The sequence below is a fragment of the Sus scrofa genome, chromosome 15, assembly GCF_000003025.6.
Source record: "Sus scrofa isolate TJ Tabasco breed Duroc chromosome 15, Sscrofa11.1, whole genome shotgun sequence".
In the NCBI taxonomy this organism is placed as follows: Eukaryota; Metazoa; Chordata; class Mammalia; order Artiodactyla; family Suidae; genus Sus; species Sus scrofa.
In genome coordinates, this window is record NC_010457.5 from 93,090,210 (window position 1) to 93,106,749 (window position 16,540).

Sequence of the window (16,540 nt, forward strand, 5' to 3'; positions counted from 1 at the left end):
GAGCATTACTGCAGCCACTTCCTTCTCAATTTCCATGACCATGAATTAAAGGACTTCTTTAAAAATAGAAACTGCCTTTTCAGTTTTTTGGTTTTTTTGTTGTTGGTGTTGTTTTTTTGTTTGTTTTTGTCTTTTTGCTTTTTAGGGCTGCACTTGTGGCATATGGAGGTTCCCAGGCTAGGGGTTCTAATTGGAGCTACAGCTCCTGGCCTATGCCACAGCCACAGCAACTCTGGATCCGAGCCGCATTTGTGACCTACAACACAGCTCACAGCAATGCTGAATCCTTAACCCACTGAGTGAGGCCAGGGATCAAACCTGCAACCTCATAGTTCCTAGTCAGATTTGTTTTCCTTGTGCCATGATGAGAACTCCAGTTTTTTGCATATTTAAAAAAAATGAAATAATAATGGAAAAAATGTAATAAGGTCATTAACTGCAAGCTAATACTTTACAGATAAATCTGACCAACATGTAGAAATTGTTAGCTTTCAGACAGTGCCACCATGTTATAGTTTGAAATTTCCATTGAAAGTACAAAGAATGTATTCATAATAAGAGAGACCCCCATAGAGGTGTCTGTGAACAATATTCAGAAGCCTGGACTGTGTGAAGGTTAAATTCCACCTCTCTAACTCTAGATCTGGATTTAACTATCTGTCCCTCCTCGCTTCCATGGATTGACAAGGGCAGCCAGGCTATTCTCTCCATTTAGATTCTGTCCAACTCTATCCTTTAACTTCAAACGCTTGGTCATCCTCCTCTGCGTCTCAAAGTTTATAACGCTACTGTGAACATTGGGGTGCATGTATCTTTTCAAATTGGTCTCTTCATGTTGGCAGAACATGTGTATTAAGGCTACAGTTTGGGGTCTGTCTGAGAGCTTACTTATAGGACAGTATTCAAAGCATAACTTTTCTGTATCTATAAGAGTTTTATTGATTACATTTTTGAACTGTTTCTGTCATTTTTATAGAGGTAGCTGGGTGTTTTAAAATGTTGGTGACCCATAAGAGAAGGCCTGTGGTGACTGAGAATGTTTTTGGCTTATAAGTCTGCAATTACATATTAGAATATTTTCTATGAATTATCTGTAGCAGCTGAAGTCAGAGGATTACTTACTTGAACTGTAGAATTGCTGCTGAGTTTGAGACCAAACATCAATTTATGTTCAAGATATTAATGTGCATGGTTCAGTGGTTCTCCTCCATACTCCAATACTGGGAAGCATTTTCCTCCAGAGGTATTTTGGTTTTATTTTTTGTCTCAGGATACATACTCTCTCCTTTACCACCTAATAGATTCAAACTATAGTTAAGAGATGTTTGATGCTAGATATTTAAATATTTCATACTGACAAATAACTACAACAAAATTTTCAGCCAGCTTTATAAGCATATTATGCTCATTTGTTATCTGCTTTTTTGGTGCTTCTTAGAGTTCACCTTGAGTATCATTTATCTGTCCTTTGTAGTGATTCCATGTTGTTGGATAAGGATTTATGTCCCCAATTTATAAGAAAATGATGGAGATGTGGCAAAACTCAATTAAATATCGTTATTCCTTTTCCTCCTTAATAAAATATTACGAGTTCCTTGTTTTTTTTAACTGATATTTAACCCAATCTACATTTAATTGCAAAAACATCATGCTTTACCCTTCACTCTGGAATCTTTGGATAAATTTCCAATCTTTCAGTTTTCACAAAAGGCTTGAATTCCTTGTATAGCAAATTTGATTAAATAGTTAATCTAAAACCATATTGAGTCAGGTAAGGCAGCTTTTCTTTGACTAGAAGAGCTGTATCTCTTTCCTAGAACTAGTCCTCTTTTCCAGATTCACCAGGGCTTCAATTTACTACTAAAGCTTTAATTCTGTGGTATTTTGTCTGCCCTCCTACACCCCCGTACTTTCAGGCACTAAATCTTGCCCATTAAACCTTTTAAATATAATGCATTTACCTTCTTCTGTTCTCGGAAACAAGCTTGTTTCTTTACCATCATCTTTTTCTTTTATTTTTCTTTCTTTCTCTCTCTTTTTTTTTTTTTCCCCCACATCTGCAGTATGTGGAAGTTCCCAGGCCAGGGATCAAACCTGTGCCACATTTGCAGTCTGTGCTACTGCCATGGCAACAGCTGGATCCTTAACCCCTGCACCACAAGGGAACTTCCACTCTATGGTAATCTTGCTTGAGTTACAGTAACTGCTTTTTAACTCTTCTAGTATTTGTTTCAGTAATAGGAATATATTAATATGTATATTTACATGCAGATTTAACATCTCCCAGTCAACTTCAGTTGCTTCCTATTGCAGTGCTCAAGGTACTCAACAGCTTTCTTCCTGGTCTCACCTCTTCAGCTCTGTCTGTTGTCACTCCTTCCCCACTTCTCTGCTCTTCATCCTTATTGGCCTGTTTTCAGTTCTTTGAATACAATGTTTGCACACCTTCAAACTTTGCACACCATGTTCTTTCTGCTTGGTAAACTTTACCTAGATCTTTCAAATTGTAGTTCAAACATTACTTCCTCAGGAAAGGCTCCCTTGATTTTTTAAATTTAGTTAACGTTCTCTTTAATGTGCTACCATAACACCCTATATATAATTATTTTTTTCTTCTCATTATGTGTGCAATAATTTTTTCCCAGTTTCTGCCTTTCCTGATAGTGTGTAAGCTCCACTGGACATAGGTTTATTCTGTCTTGTTCACGTGTATTATTATATCATCCAAAATATAAATTCATAGCAAATATTATTTAAATGAGGGACTGAATGATTGAAAGATACTTTTAAAGATGGAGTATTTTTGAGATAAGTCAATTTATCTCTTTTGTATCTTTCAGATTATCAAATTCTTTGATATTATCTCTAAATAAATGACCTGAATAATTTAAAAGCCTATGCCTTTACCTCATGCAGTAATTATGACTAAATGTTAAAATAACTTTTTGGGGAATAAATTGTATAACTGGTTATTATATTTGTTGAGAGATGTTCCTGTTTCAGCTTGGTAAACACTAAATTTACTTTCATGTATTAAAAATAAAGTTAATGCTGTTTTATAAGGAAAATGTTTTTAGTTATTGATTGATTTTTATATCCTGCTATTTGGTGACCAATTTTTGCTCTATGTCTTCCTTACTGAATTCTGTCATTTCCTTTTCAAAGAAGCTACACAAATATATTTTAATTGGAATATTGACTACAGCTCTGTAACCATTAGACAAATCATTTTTATGACTTATTCTAGCCTGTAGGCAGTTATTCTAAATCACAACACTTCAGTAATCTTCATTAGAAAAAAATGATTTGTGTGTTTTTTAAGAGCTTAATTTAGCAAGAACTAAATAAGGATTTGACAGATAAGATGCTTGCCCTCCTAGAGTGTTCAAAAGAATGCTGAGGCTGGAAAGGCTAAATATGTCAGTAGCTTGGCAATTCCTCTGAGAACTCAACACTATTAATCATTAAAAGAAGTTTTTGTATTTTGTCAGGGGCTTATAATTTTGTTCTATTCTAAAATAATATTTGTGACAGGAAAATGATTTCATTTTCTGTGTTTGGATCTATGAAAATTTTTAATCACACAATGACAGAAATAATTCTGGTCTCTTCAGAAAACAAACTTTATTTAGAGTAATTTATAATTTCTTAAGTGGAATTATTTTACATGACTGTTTTATAGTTATAAAACAGGTTTCTAACAGAGTTGAATAGGTGGTGTTACATCTCTTTTGTAAAGATAATCATTCTTGGTCTTATGGAATAATATTATATTAAGAGTAAATATGTTACCATGTGGAATGAATCTTAAGGTGTTGTAATGCAGTGTTTAAAGATGACTTTTAGCAGTATGCAAGAAATGAAAGTTGACTTCCCTCATTTTGCAGTCCCAAATTACTTTGCAAATACCTAAGATTCCTTGCTATAGATTAATATGATCCTGAGAATTTTCTTCATATTTTTTGGTACCTCTGATAGAATATCTGATAGAATAAGGAGTAAATCTAAGGAAACTGTGTACTTTATAGACAAGAGTAAAAGGCACATTTTGGGGACTTTTATTTAAAGACTAGAGCATGAAGCTACTATGGTTTCTATATCTCAGGGATAGCTGGAATGATTTCTGATAAAATCTAATTCATCTAAGTGATAAAGCAACTTTATCTCAAAAGATTGCAAAGAGATATATAATATATATATAGATATAAATAATATATCTATGTAATGTAGCCCAGATACCAAAAAGCTCAATGCTAATTCCTGTGAGTTGGCTTTTTGAAGTGTCCCATGATAACTTGAAGAATGTGACACTTATTCTTCTACACTAGCAAATTTCAAAGAAAAATTTGGATGAAATGTTAACATTTGTCTTAATCCTTTGTCAATGTAGAACAAATCAGAGAAAAAAAAAAGATGTTTGTAATTGGAAAAGAAAGAATAGAAGAATTTAGAATTCAACACCTGTTTCTGATAAAGACTCTCCAGAGAGTGGGCATAAAGAGAACCTATCTCAGCATAATTGCCTCTCAGTCTTGGGGTTATTTCTGACACATATTATGCACCTATTGACAACTTGTTGAGCACTCTTCTGAAGATGTGGTTCTTTCAAGGTAAGGTCTCATCAGATCCAGTAGTGCATCACAGCGTCAGTGAGAACTCTCATGTATATATATTTTTAAAACCAAAATATACCAGAGCCTCAGGCAACAATATCATGCCCTATGCAGCTACTTTCCAACAAGAATGGGGGTCATTGTTAGTGACTCTCTAGTCTCATGCCTTTTCTTGATCTTTTTCAGTATATACCTCTAAGAAGGGAGACAAGTCTACCTGTGGTACCAAAGCTGCAGCCACCAGAGGGGGCCCTTAAGCCACCTGTTGGGAAGCTTCATCAGCAGTCTGGTTCCCTTTGACCATTAACAGTGTCTACTTGTTGATGTCTAGGATAATGCATGATAACTATAGCCTCTGGCAGAGGAATTACCTGTCACAGGATATTTTAATATTTTATCAGGATATTTGATTTCCCTGTTCCTTACATCAAAAGCCCCCTTTTTTTCCAAATGGCTCCAATGGTTATTATGAAAGCATACCTAGAATTGGTGTAGGTATTTACCTTCTTACCCTGAGACAGTTCTATGGCTCGGGTGAATGCTATCAGCTTGGCCTTCTGTGCAGATGTACCAGCTGGCAAGGCCCAAGCCTCAATCACCTGTTCCTGTGTGACCACTGCATACCCTGCTCATCATTGTCCATTGTCCATGAAGCCGTTCCCATCAGTATAGAGAATCCAATCCACAGTTAGCAGAGGCTGGTCACTCAGGTCAAGTCTGCTAGAAAACACAGTGTCTGTGATTTCCAAGCAGTCATGGTCTACAGCCCTACCCTCACCGGCAGGGAGGAGGGTGGCTGGGTTGAGGGCTTCTGTTGTTCAAGTAGGCATATTAGGATCATCTAGTAGGACACTGACTAATCCTGGAGTCAGTACCCATCCTTGTTGCAGCAGTGTCAATGCTTGATGAGGAATGTTCCCAGTCATTTCCTGGCCTGAAGCAAAAATTTTCAGCTTCTTTTAATATATCACAAGTAAAAGCTACTGCTCTTAAGCAAGGAGGTCAGCCTCTAGCAGTTTGTTCTAATTATTTTGAGAAATATGCCTCCAGCTGGGGCACTTCTCTAACATTTTGAATGAGGACCCCCCAATCCTAGTCCATGTTTTTTATGCACTTGGAGACAGAAGGGTTTCCTGAGATCTGGCAAGCCCAAAGTCAGGGCTGTTATTAACTTTTATGATATTGGAAGCATTCTGGCATTCCATGGTCCAAATCAGGGCCTCTGAGTCAAGGCCCTTCAGGGTTTCATATAAAGTTTCACAGTAAGACCATTTTTAGATATCCAGATTCAGCAAAAGCCAGACATCCTTAGAAATCCCCTCAATTGTCTTCAGTTGGTGGGGGCCTTAAGAGAGCTCAGGTAGTAGGCTTCGTCCTCCTTTTTTTTGTACCAAATCCTCAGTAATTACCAGTCTCCTTCACTTCTGTGCCTTGGGGGGAGAAATTTTGTACCCAGTGTGCTGGGTGATTGAGCCCCACGATAGTATTTTCCAGGTGCTGGTGCTGTTAGTAGGTTGGACTGGCTGTTAACAAGCCATCTACATATTACAGTAGCATTCTGTTAATTCTAAGTCTTGCAAGTCTCAGGCTAATAATTCCCTAAAGACGGTGGGGGAATTCTTAAATCCTTGTGGAAGTCCAATCCAGCAATACTGGAAGACAGCCTAAGTTTTGGGACTTTGTTATTCAAAAGTAAGCAGAAATTGGGATTATTCCTTCAAGGGGTTGCAAAAAAAAAAAGCATCTTTCAAAACTGAACACCATTTGTAATCTCCTGGAATGGCCATCAAAATAGTGTAAGGATTGGAAACAGTAGGATGTATGTCCTGGCCAATATTGGTAATTACCCTTAAATCCTGGACAAATCTGTACTTATTGGTATGTGGCTTCTTGACCAAGATGTTAGAAGGGGACCTGCATTCTCAAATGAAGCCAGAGATTAAAAATCTGTAAAGGAAAGTTTGTTTTCCTTCTAAGACTTCCCTTTTAACCAAGTATTGTTTCTTCCTAAGGGTTAAAACCCTGTTTTTTTTTTTTTAAATTCATTATCACTGTCCTCACAGTCTTGGCTCTCCCAGGGATACCATCAGCCCTTGTAGATTTCAGATAGAAAGAGTCTCAGTTACATCGTTTGGTTGGGTCAGGTGCAGATTGGAGACACAGGGCCTGCTCTGGAGGAACTTGGATTTTAAGCATCTGTTTTTGGGGGGAGAAAACGAGTTTTCTCTTTCTCAACTTAAAACTCGAGTTTTAAGTTTGCACGGCAAACCTTATCCCAGAAAAGGGATAGGTCAGTCTGCCATGTAAAGTAAGCTATGTTTTAGGTTTAAGGTTCCTAACTTTCATTTCAGAGGATGAAGAAATGGATATTGTTGAAGTTCGCCTGTAACCCCCACCACTGCATTGGCATTTTTTGAGTTTCCAGTAAATTTATTATTCAGCACACTGTAAGTGACCCTGATATCAAGTAAACATAATATATTAGTCGATTCTCTACTGTCAGTTGTACGTGGAGCTCCTATGGAATTGAGTTGGAGGAACCAAACGGTGTCCCTGGGCAGCCTCATTCACTATTTGAATCATGTTCTTGTTCCACCATCTACCTCTGGTCCTTTCTTTTGACATTCCTTATCCTTCTAATTTCCTTTCAGCTTTGGGCAGTCTTTCTTCCAATGTTCTTCTCCCTTACAGTATATACACTGATTTCCCCCTAAGAGGGCTTGTGCCTTGCCAGGGCCTTTTCCAGGTAAAAGTCCTGGTTCCCTTTGAAGAACACTTTGAACAAACAGTGGCTTGTTTAAGCCTCCTGGTTTCTCTGGCACCTTGTATGCTATGTCAACCAATTGAAATGGATTCATTCCGATTGCTCCTTCTAAATTCTGAAGCTGCCTCCTAATGTCTGGGCACTTTGTCCTGTAAAGGTCATGTTTACCATCCAGGTATTCTCAGGGACTTCAGGGGCCATATCTGAATACTTCCTGTGTACTTGTTAAGTTCTTTTCTACCAAGCAGCTGTATTCTCATTAGCCTCTCGCTGCATCTCTTGAATTTCATTTAGACTCCTTTGTTTAGGGCCCCCTTTCTGCAAGCCAGCCAGAGTACACTGGCCATAGTATCCTAGTTGGAGCATGCCATCTCCATTGGGGGTTAGACTTGGCCATTGGAACAGCCAGACTGGGTTCTGGGGTATTGGCTGGATCTCCTAGTGGAGGTGACTGACCTCTTTTCTGGCTTTATCTAAGACCAGCCAGCATTCAGTCAGCAGTGAGCATGATACTCATCAGAGCCTGCACATTAGCCCAAGAAGGGCAATGAGTTGAGACTATGCTAATAAGCATTTCAACCATTTTTTGAGGATCATCTTTCTAGGGTAGACTAGCATTTTTCCAGTGAAGTGAGTCAGCAGTAGAAAAAGGAGTATAAGTCCAGTAATATCCAATGGGTTTTCCCTGAACATTCAATCCACCAGCAGGAAATTGTTTTAACGGAAATTACCCTCCTGCTGGATGGTTGATTCCCTAGCCAAATTAGGTGCCCTGTCAAGTCTTAAGTGGAGAGAGAGACCATTTTGGGCCCTGTCTTATAACTCTGTTTTCGTGGTTCTAAAGCATTGGACAAACAAGAGTCTTTTTCCAGGAACTGGCAAGGGAGGAAGGCTCCAGATTGAAGATCTTCCACCATGGCTCCAGGTTGAAGATCTAGTAGGACTGAAGCAAAGGTCAGTTCAGATAGTGGAGGGAGGTTTAGTTCCTGTAGTGGCAAATCTTTCTCCTCCATAGCCTGCTGGGTTTCATCAAAAGAGGGAGTAGTCTTTTTCCCTTCCTTTTAGCCTGTTGTACCATTAGCTTATTCTCTTTATTAGAAGAGCCTTTGCTGTGTAACAGTATAAAGGCTTGTACCCAAAATACCTCATTCCATTTCCCTGATCTTTGACTGAACAATTCTCATGTGGAATGGTATGGCAGTTCAGAGATCCATTCAAAGACCACTATTCTTCTGGTTCTAAAACATACAAGGGCCAAATAGTATTACACCACAAAATCATTTTCTTCTTTGTCATAGGATTATAGCTATAATTCTGCCAATCTGCTAAAATCCTTCCCAAGGGACTTCAAGATGGAATGGATTCCCTCCTGCCCTAACTAGGTACATATTCTTTTTCTTTTTAACTTCAAATAGCTAATCTGTAAACAAACAAACAGTTTCCCCTTTGGAAGAGACTGGTATGGAGTGACCACTGAGCCATTTCCCACCCCAAATGGTGCCAACAATGACCCTTCTGGTCCAAATGGCACAAGTGCCCAAATGGGCAGAAAGGAAGGCTCCCAGCTTTCACCAGTAGACTTACGCAGTGTTTCCCTCTCCCAAGTAAAGTAAAAGTAGGCTGTTTGTGCCAAGCAGGAAAAGGTAGGAAGAATCTCATAAACAAATGCTTTTGGCAGCTACTGGGATGTGTCCCCCCAAATCTCCCTCTTGGGACTGACAGGATATAAGCAATGGGGTTCCCCATTGGCCTACCCAAACACTCCTGGCCTTTCAGACAGGGGGTGGCTAGGAGAGGTAGGGATAAGACACTCCTGGGCTGGTTTGCCAGAAATCTGTTACTGCATTCAGGTTTGGTTGCTGAGTTGTGGCCCAGCAGTCCAATACTGAGAGACAAATGTTGCAGAAAAGGAAAGATAGCTTTATTAAGAAAGCCAGCAGTCCTGGGGAGAAGGTGGACTTGTGTCCCAAAGAACCAGTTCCCAACTTTCCAGGTTTTGTTCAGAGATCATATAGGGAAAAGAGAAAGGGCTGTGAGTTGGACGGGGGCAATTTTCTGTTTTCAGAGATGATTGCCTTTGTCATGGTTCCATGACAAGTCTTATTTGTGCTGGAACATTATCAAAGTCATAAATCTCTGGCTAGCTAATCCTGAAAAGCAAGACACAAAGGGCAAAAACAAAACTAATCTTCAATCTTAACAAGCATCACCAGCTTTTTCCATTAGCAGCAAGGTAAGCTAAGTTAATGGTGATCTAGGGTAGAAGTCAGATGTGGTAAGTATAAAGTCATAGTCATATCGTAAGTAAGAACTAGGGTTGGAGTAATGCCAAGGAGCTGAGAGTCTCTAGTTATAGTCTCACTGCTTCAGTTACAGAAATACTTTAATTATTTCAAAATTCCTCAAGGTAACATGGAATGAGTCCAACTACTCTTAGTTAAAAGTGAATTTCATGGTTTGCAAAGTGATAGAACTAATCCAAGATGCCCCAGTGCTCTGTTTACAAAATTCTATTCCAGGAATCTTTTGCCCATCCTGTTACTAATAATGAAAAAGGAAGGAAAGATATAATCATCTAGAATAAAGTGAGAAATATACTTTAAAAATTTTATTGAATATATATTTACAGTGTTTTTTTAAAGTTCCTATTTTTTATAAGCATTGTTTTCACTCTTTAAAATGAAATTCCTTCTTTCCTTCTTTCCCTTTCTTCCTCTTTTTTCCTCTTCTTCTCTTCTTCCTTTGGGAGGTCTTTTTGGGGTGATGAAAATGTTCTGCCTAAGTGTAATTAGATTATGTGATGGTTGCACAATTTTGTAAATATTCTAAAAACCATTGAATTGTGTATTTAAATGAGCGAACTCTATGGTATGTAAATTATATATCAAGTAAACTGTTTTTACAAAGTGAAATGCCAGAGGTTAACTAAGGTGACGGGACTGGAGTGAGTAAAGTACAAAGACACTAGGTCTTTTCTCAGATTGATTACAGCAAATCACAAGGCTAGCCACTCCGTTTCAGAACTCAATTGGTAAGTCTTTTCAGGTCTTAACAATCTTGTGCTTTTTAGTCTTGTGTTGGAAGAGATGGACTGACAATCAGAAAATTGGCATCAGTCACAGCTTTAATTCACCTATTTCAATTTGTGGACTTTGTGCCCTACATCCTGGGAAGGGAAATTGTCAGTGATAATTCAGAGACAGGATTTGCCCTTTATGAAGACAAGCCACAGGATGGCAAGCCCTTGAATACGTAGTGTTCAACTGAAAGCTGAATAAATAGCACACAAAATATACAAGACATTTACCGCATTTAATCAAATATAGTTGAGTAAACATATTTGGACATTTGTTTTTAAGGTCTGATAGTCTTTATTCATTCTCAAGTAAATGCCCAGATTACAATGGTGAAGACTGAGTTTTTGAAAAAGTGTTATAATTTCTGATTTTGAAAAAGTTTTGGGTACCCAGAAAATATTTTTGTCCACGTCAGGAAATTTTTCAAAATGCTTAATGGTTAATCTTTATTGTAAAACCGGGACAGTGAAAATCCAGGCAATCAAAGTAAGTGTGACATTATACAAATACTAGGTTGTTTTCTTTTTCTTGTTCTGTAAAGCAGCATCAATTTGGTTGTTTTCGTTACTTTGTCTCACTCATTACAGCAGGAAATTCCTTTTTACATTATCTCTTATGGGATAACATTGCTGCTTTTTAATGACTGTGAGTGCTTCTCAGGGAACACTAGAGCTTTTAAAGCATGGCTCATTGGATTATAAAAGATTTTTGTTTTGTTACATGTTAGCTCAAACTAGTGCTGTTTGCTAAAATTACCCAATAGTTTCTTTGCACTTAGTGTGCCAGAAGTTGTCTATACACTCTAAGTTATGGGAATAGTGCAGACGATATTTGTTAGCAGGAAGAAAGATGCATTTTAATAGTTTTTTCCCAATGACAACTATATAATTTATTCCAATTATTTAAAAATAGCAAAAAATATATTACTATTGAAGTCTACAGAATTAGTTCATATTCAACTGTGCTATTATTTGAAAAAATTATATTCACTTCATTTTAAAATGTTGTTCCTTTCTAATACATGAAGATATCCAATCTTAAAGTTTGGTTTAATGGAAGTTTGACTTCATGGAAACAGTTATTTAAAATTCGAATTCAAAGGGTCCTTATTGATTATTTGGTCTCACCTTCTCATCCACAAAGAGCAAATTTGTTCTTTTAAGGAGGAGCTTATATTTCCCTCATTTAAAAGTTTTGAGGAGTTCCTGTCGTGACTCAGTGGAAATGAATCTGACTAGTATCCATGAGGATTCAGGTTTGATCCTTGGCCTCACTCATTAGTTTAAGGATCCAGCGTTGCCATGAGCTGTGGTTTAGGTCGTGGACGTGGCTCAGATCCCGCGTTGCTATGGCCGTGGTGTAGACCGGTGGCTACAGCTTCAGTTCAACCCCTAGCCTGGGAACCTCCATATGCTAATTGTGCAGCCCTAAAAAAAGAAATAAATAAAAATATAAAATAAAATTTTTGAGTCTGTCACAGTCATTAATAAATTTGTCATCTATACCCCTGTGAAAATTATGAAAATTTAAATATGTGAAGTCCAAACTAATAAAGTTTATATTTTAACTTGGAATATTTGTGTGTGTGTGAGAGATGTGTTTCCAGAGGGATGTAGGAGTGAATACAATGTCAGTATTCTCAAATACCAAAAATGTTTTTATCTTAACATCAGCCTTCATTTAAAGTGCTTAATGTTTTTATCTTAAAACATTTTTTTACTAAAATTTCAGATTAAAAAGATAAAAGGTTATCATCAACAGTCCTTTGTTGTTGGTACTTCCATTGCCTCCATTCAGTCATTCATCAATCAGTTCAGTGTTTTTTATGTGTCAGGTTTGAGCTTATAACCATGCAGAGGGCATGGCTTTTGTGTTTGAGAGTCTTTTCTGTTTAATAGAGTGAAAACATGTATAAGTTAATAACTTCAAATAATGTGAAAGATAATATATGGGGACATATGGAGGAAGTGACCATCTTTTGGGGAGTGGAGCACTCAAATGCATATTTAATATGGGAGAAAGCTTGACAGGCAGAGAGACAGGTAGAGCTGAAGAGTGGAAGTATGAAGGACTCAGTAGGAGACTGGAAAATCACATTTTAATTTTTAGGAATATAACTGTAGCTGCTTTTTGCTTCCCATGTGGACAAACACCTCAAGTAGAGCTAAGTAGCTATTCTTTTTTTTTTTTTTTGCTCTTTGATTTAAAATTATATTACAAAGCTACAGCAATCAAAACAATATAATATTGACATAAAAACAGAGATGAATGGAACTGAAGAGAAAACCCAAAAATAAATCCACGTATCAATGATCAATTAATTTATGACAAAGGAGGCAAGACTATAATGCAGAAAGGATAGTCTCTTCAAAAACATGTTGGGAAAAATTGACAGCCACATGCACAAATAAAACTGGACCCCTTTCTTATGTCATACACAAAAATCAACTCAAAATGATTCACGTGTTTAAACATAGACCTGAAATTGTAAAATTCCTAGAAGAAAACGTTTGGGGAACATTCTTTTTTTTAAATTTATTTTTTATTGTTACTTCCCCCAACACACTTTTTTTTCCCACTGTGTAGCATGGGGACCCAGTTACACATACATGTATACATAATTTTTTTTCCCATTGTCATGCTGCATAGTAAGTATTTACACATAGTTCTTAGTGCTACACAGCAGGATCTCATTGTAAATCCATTCCGTGTAGCTATTCTTTATTTTTATTCCAAAGTAAAGTGTTGAACCTCTTTCTTCATATTTTCTTTTATATATCTTTTGCATGTCAAAAAATTCAAAATTAAAAAAAAAATCCACAATGTAGATAAACATTGAATAACCTCTGGACACACTGTTATTTTCTTGACCTTTTCATTTCTTTTTTTTTTTTTTGGTCTTTTGTCTTTTTTGTTGTTGTTATTGTTGCTATTTCTTGGGCCGCTCCCGTGGCATATGGAGGTTCCCAGGCTAGGGGTCGAATCGAGCTGTAGCCACCGGCCTACGCCAGAGCCACAGCAACGCGGGATCCCAGCCGCGTCTGCAACCTACACCACAGCTCACGGCAACGCCGGATCGTTAACCCACTGAGCAAGGGCAGGGACCGAACCCGCGACCTCATGGTTCCTAGTCGGATTCGTTAACCACTGCGCCACAACGGGAACTCCTCATTTCTTTTTAAGTTTACTTTTTTTCTCCATCATGTATTATATTTTTTAAACATTTTATTTATTCCTTTCAAAATTCTTTTTAATACTTCAGTCTAGAATTCATCAGCCTTCATTTAAAGTGCTTAATTAGTGATAAATTTAACCATTAATTAGTTCTTATCAGTGGCCTTTTTTTGCAGCTTAATAATTTAGGCATTTTAATTGGTTAATTTCTAATAGCAAATCAGTTATCATGCTTTTACAAATATGTATGTATTACACATACACTATGCACATATATCAGACATACACACATAAAATTTACATATGATTTATATATATATATATATATATATATATACTCATAAATTCATTCTTGGAACTAAATGATAGGCCATTTCTTCAACAATTTCCTACACCGAAATAACATTAGTCAATTTGATGTTTTCTTATTTGGCAAACATGAAATTTAAAAATAGAAACTTATTTTAGACTTGCTTTTTTACTTTAGATTTTGAAGCTCTGATATATTTTCTAATGTAATTGAATATGTGTACATCTATTTGAAATAAATAAGCATTAAAATTAAATAATTTTAATAAAATATTATTAATTAATATTGAACTCAGGAATTGTGATTTAGAAAAAAATCCCTGCAGCACATTGAAAAGAAATTTTCTCAACTGTTAACTGAAAGTACCTTTTCTTTCCTAAGCATTTTCCAGGACACACAGGTTACAGGATGTAATAAGACTCTCTTTCTCACTTGTGACTATGTAAGAGCAGTGGAGGTTCTCTTTGTGCTAATTAGAGGCACTGACCCTAAGGAGACACTATTTATTTCTCTGCTGCTTCAGTTTCCAGACCCCTGGACTCCTCAGACATCTCTTTGACCTCCTTTCTGAGAAATACTGCATAGAAGATGATTTGCTCGCAAATCAGATAGAGATTCAGGTTAATCTTTCATACTATATGGTCTGCTTTTCTAAAGTCAACCACGGAGGGAGTCTTTTTCCTAGCAGTTTCCAGTTTATTCATTTCTCCTGAGGATGAAAGAAAAATCAGGTTCTACCAGCTGAGGGTGAGTTTTTCGGAGTTTGCTTATAATTATACCCTGCTTTTCTGAAGCACTCAATGAGCCCAGGAAAGAATCAACATTATTATCCCATTTTAAAGATGAGATATCTCTGTTCCTTTAAAATTATTGAATGTGTTTGCAGAAACAATTTATTCCTATTTTATGATACCAATGAAAGAAATTCAATTCTAGATAGTATATGATTTTCCCTTGGCCATATAGATAATGATAGTAACAATCAGAACCTGTGTTTATCTATTCCTAAGGGAGTATTTTTTTTTTTTTTTTTTTTTTTTTTGCTGCACAATACTGCTTACACATATATGCCTCTTTCATTATTTTTAAATAAAACAGTAGATTGTTCCAAAAATTCCATGATGATGACCTGATTCCATTTTAAGAGTACTACATCCTTGTAAATACTCTTTTAGAGATTTCTGAGAAAGAAGTATTTTAAATTTTAAAAATGTGATAAAAACAAAATTTGTGTGCTAATGAGTATTTTCTAGATCCATATAATTTTAGTAACTGGAAATTCAATTAGACGTACTGTTGTGAAAAATTTAACATGTCAAAATTATTTTCATATAAGTTAACAGCATGATTTCATATAAGTTAACAGCATGATTAGCATCTTAAAATAGAGTTGAATTGAAAATAGCACTTTTTAAAATTTATTTCTCTTTATTTTCAGACCTCTATTATGTTTCTATTTTAAAAATATATATTTTATATATACATATCCACAAATATATATACATGTGTATACATATATATGTATGTCTATGTGTGTGTACTTGAGTTTCAGTCCTAAAAATAAACCTTTTTTAAAGTCAAGTGTAGCTTTGACTCATTTCAGGATATTTTGGTATTTCATTTATTCTAGGTATTAAAAAATAATTATGTGTTCTTAAATGTGTAGCTATTAGAGGAATCATTCTTTAGCCAAGTGATATCAATCTTTCTGTTAAATTAAAATGTCAAGGAGGTCCCATCGTGGCTCAGCGGAAATGAATCCAACTTGGAACCGTGAGGTTGCAGGTTCAATCCCTGGCCTTGCTCAGTGGGTTAAGGATACGGCATTGCCTTAAGCTGTCGCAGATGCAGCTCGGATCTGGTGTGTCTGTGGCTGTGGTGTAGGCCAGCAGCTGTAGCTCCGATTAGACCCCCTAGCCTGGGAACCTCCATATGCTGGTGTGGCCCTAAAAAGACAAATACATACATACATACATACATACAACAATCCCAAAATAAAAAAAAAAAAAAAATTAAAATGTCATATGTAAAGTTGAGTAGCTGAGAATGTTATTTGAATTGATGACAAAGAGGACTACTATTAGCACATACAATATGCCTATTAAAAATTGCAATTCTTTTAATTTCTTAAAATCTTTACATGTGTGTAAATTTTATAATATAAAAATACTTAAAAGTACTAGTGTCAGTTGAGTTGAATTCACTGTAATAGTTCCAAATTGGTTTTAATTTTACTATGAAAAACGTCAGACATGTACAGAGGTTCACAGTAGTGTAATGAACCCTCATGTATCCATCATTTATCCTCAGCAATTTCCATGTATGACCATTTTGTTCATTCCTATGGCCATTCCTTACCCCTCGCCTAATATTATTTTGATGAAAATTCCAACATTCTCTAATTTCATCCATAAGTATTTCTGTGTGACTCTCTAAAAGATAAAACTATTTTAAATGTAATTACCATGCTATTGACTTTAAAATAAATAATTATTTAATATCATCAATAGCTAGCCATGTTTAAACTCCCAACTGTCTCATAAACATCATAGTGTTTTCAATTTACTTTTAAAATATAACCCATCTTCCTTAAAAAGTCCAA

General features: G+C 36.2%; 1 protein-coding gene across 27 annotated transcripts in view; it reads left to right on the forward strand.

Moving 5' to 3' along the window:
• GULP1 (GULP, engulfment adaptor PTB domain containing 1) overlaps positions 1 to 16,540 on the forward strand; it is a 264,095-nt gene that overhangs the window by 102,116 nt on the left and 145,439 nt on the right. The window contains exons 3-4 of one of the 27 annotated variants that reach the window (XM_021075365.1): positions 8,250 to 8,331; positions 8,676 to 8,759. The exons of 21 other annotated variants lie outside the window; for them this stretch is intronic. The gene's annotated coding sequence lies outside the window, so the exon portion shown is untranslated. Of the gene's footprint in view, positions 1 to 8,249; positions 8,332 to 8,675; positions 8,760 to 8,779; positions 10,409 to 14,198; positions 14,686 to 16,540 lie in introns of those variants that run through there. 5 more of the 27 variants (XM_021075369.1, XM_021075377.1, XM_021075370.1 and 2 more) reach the window with 5 other exon arrangements.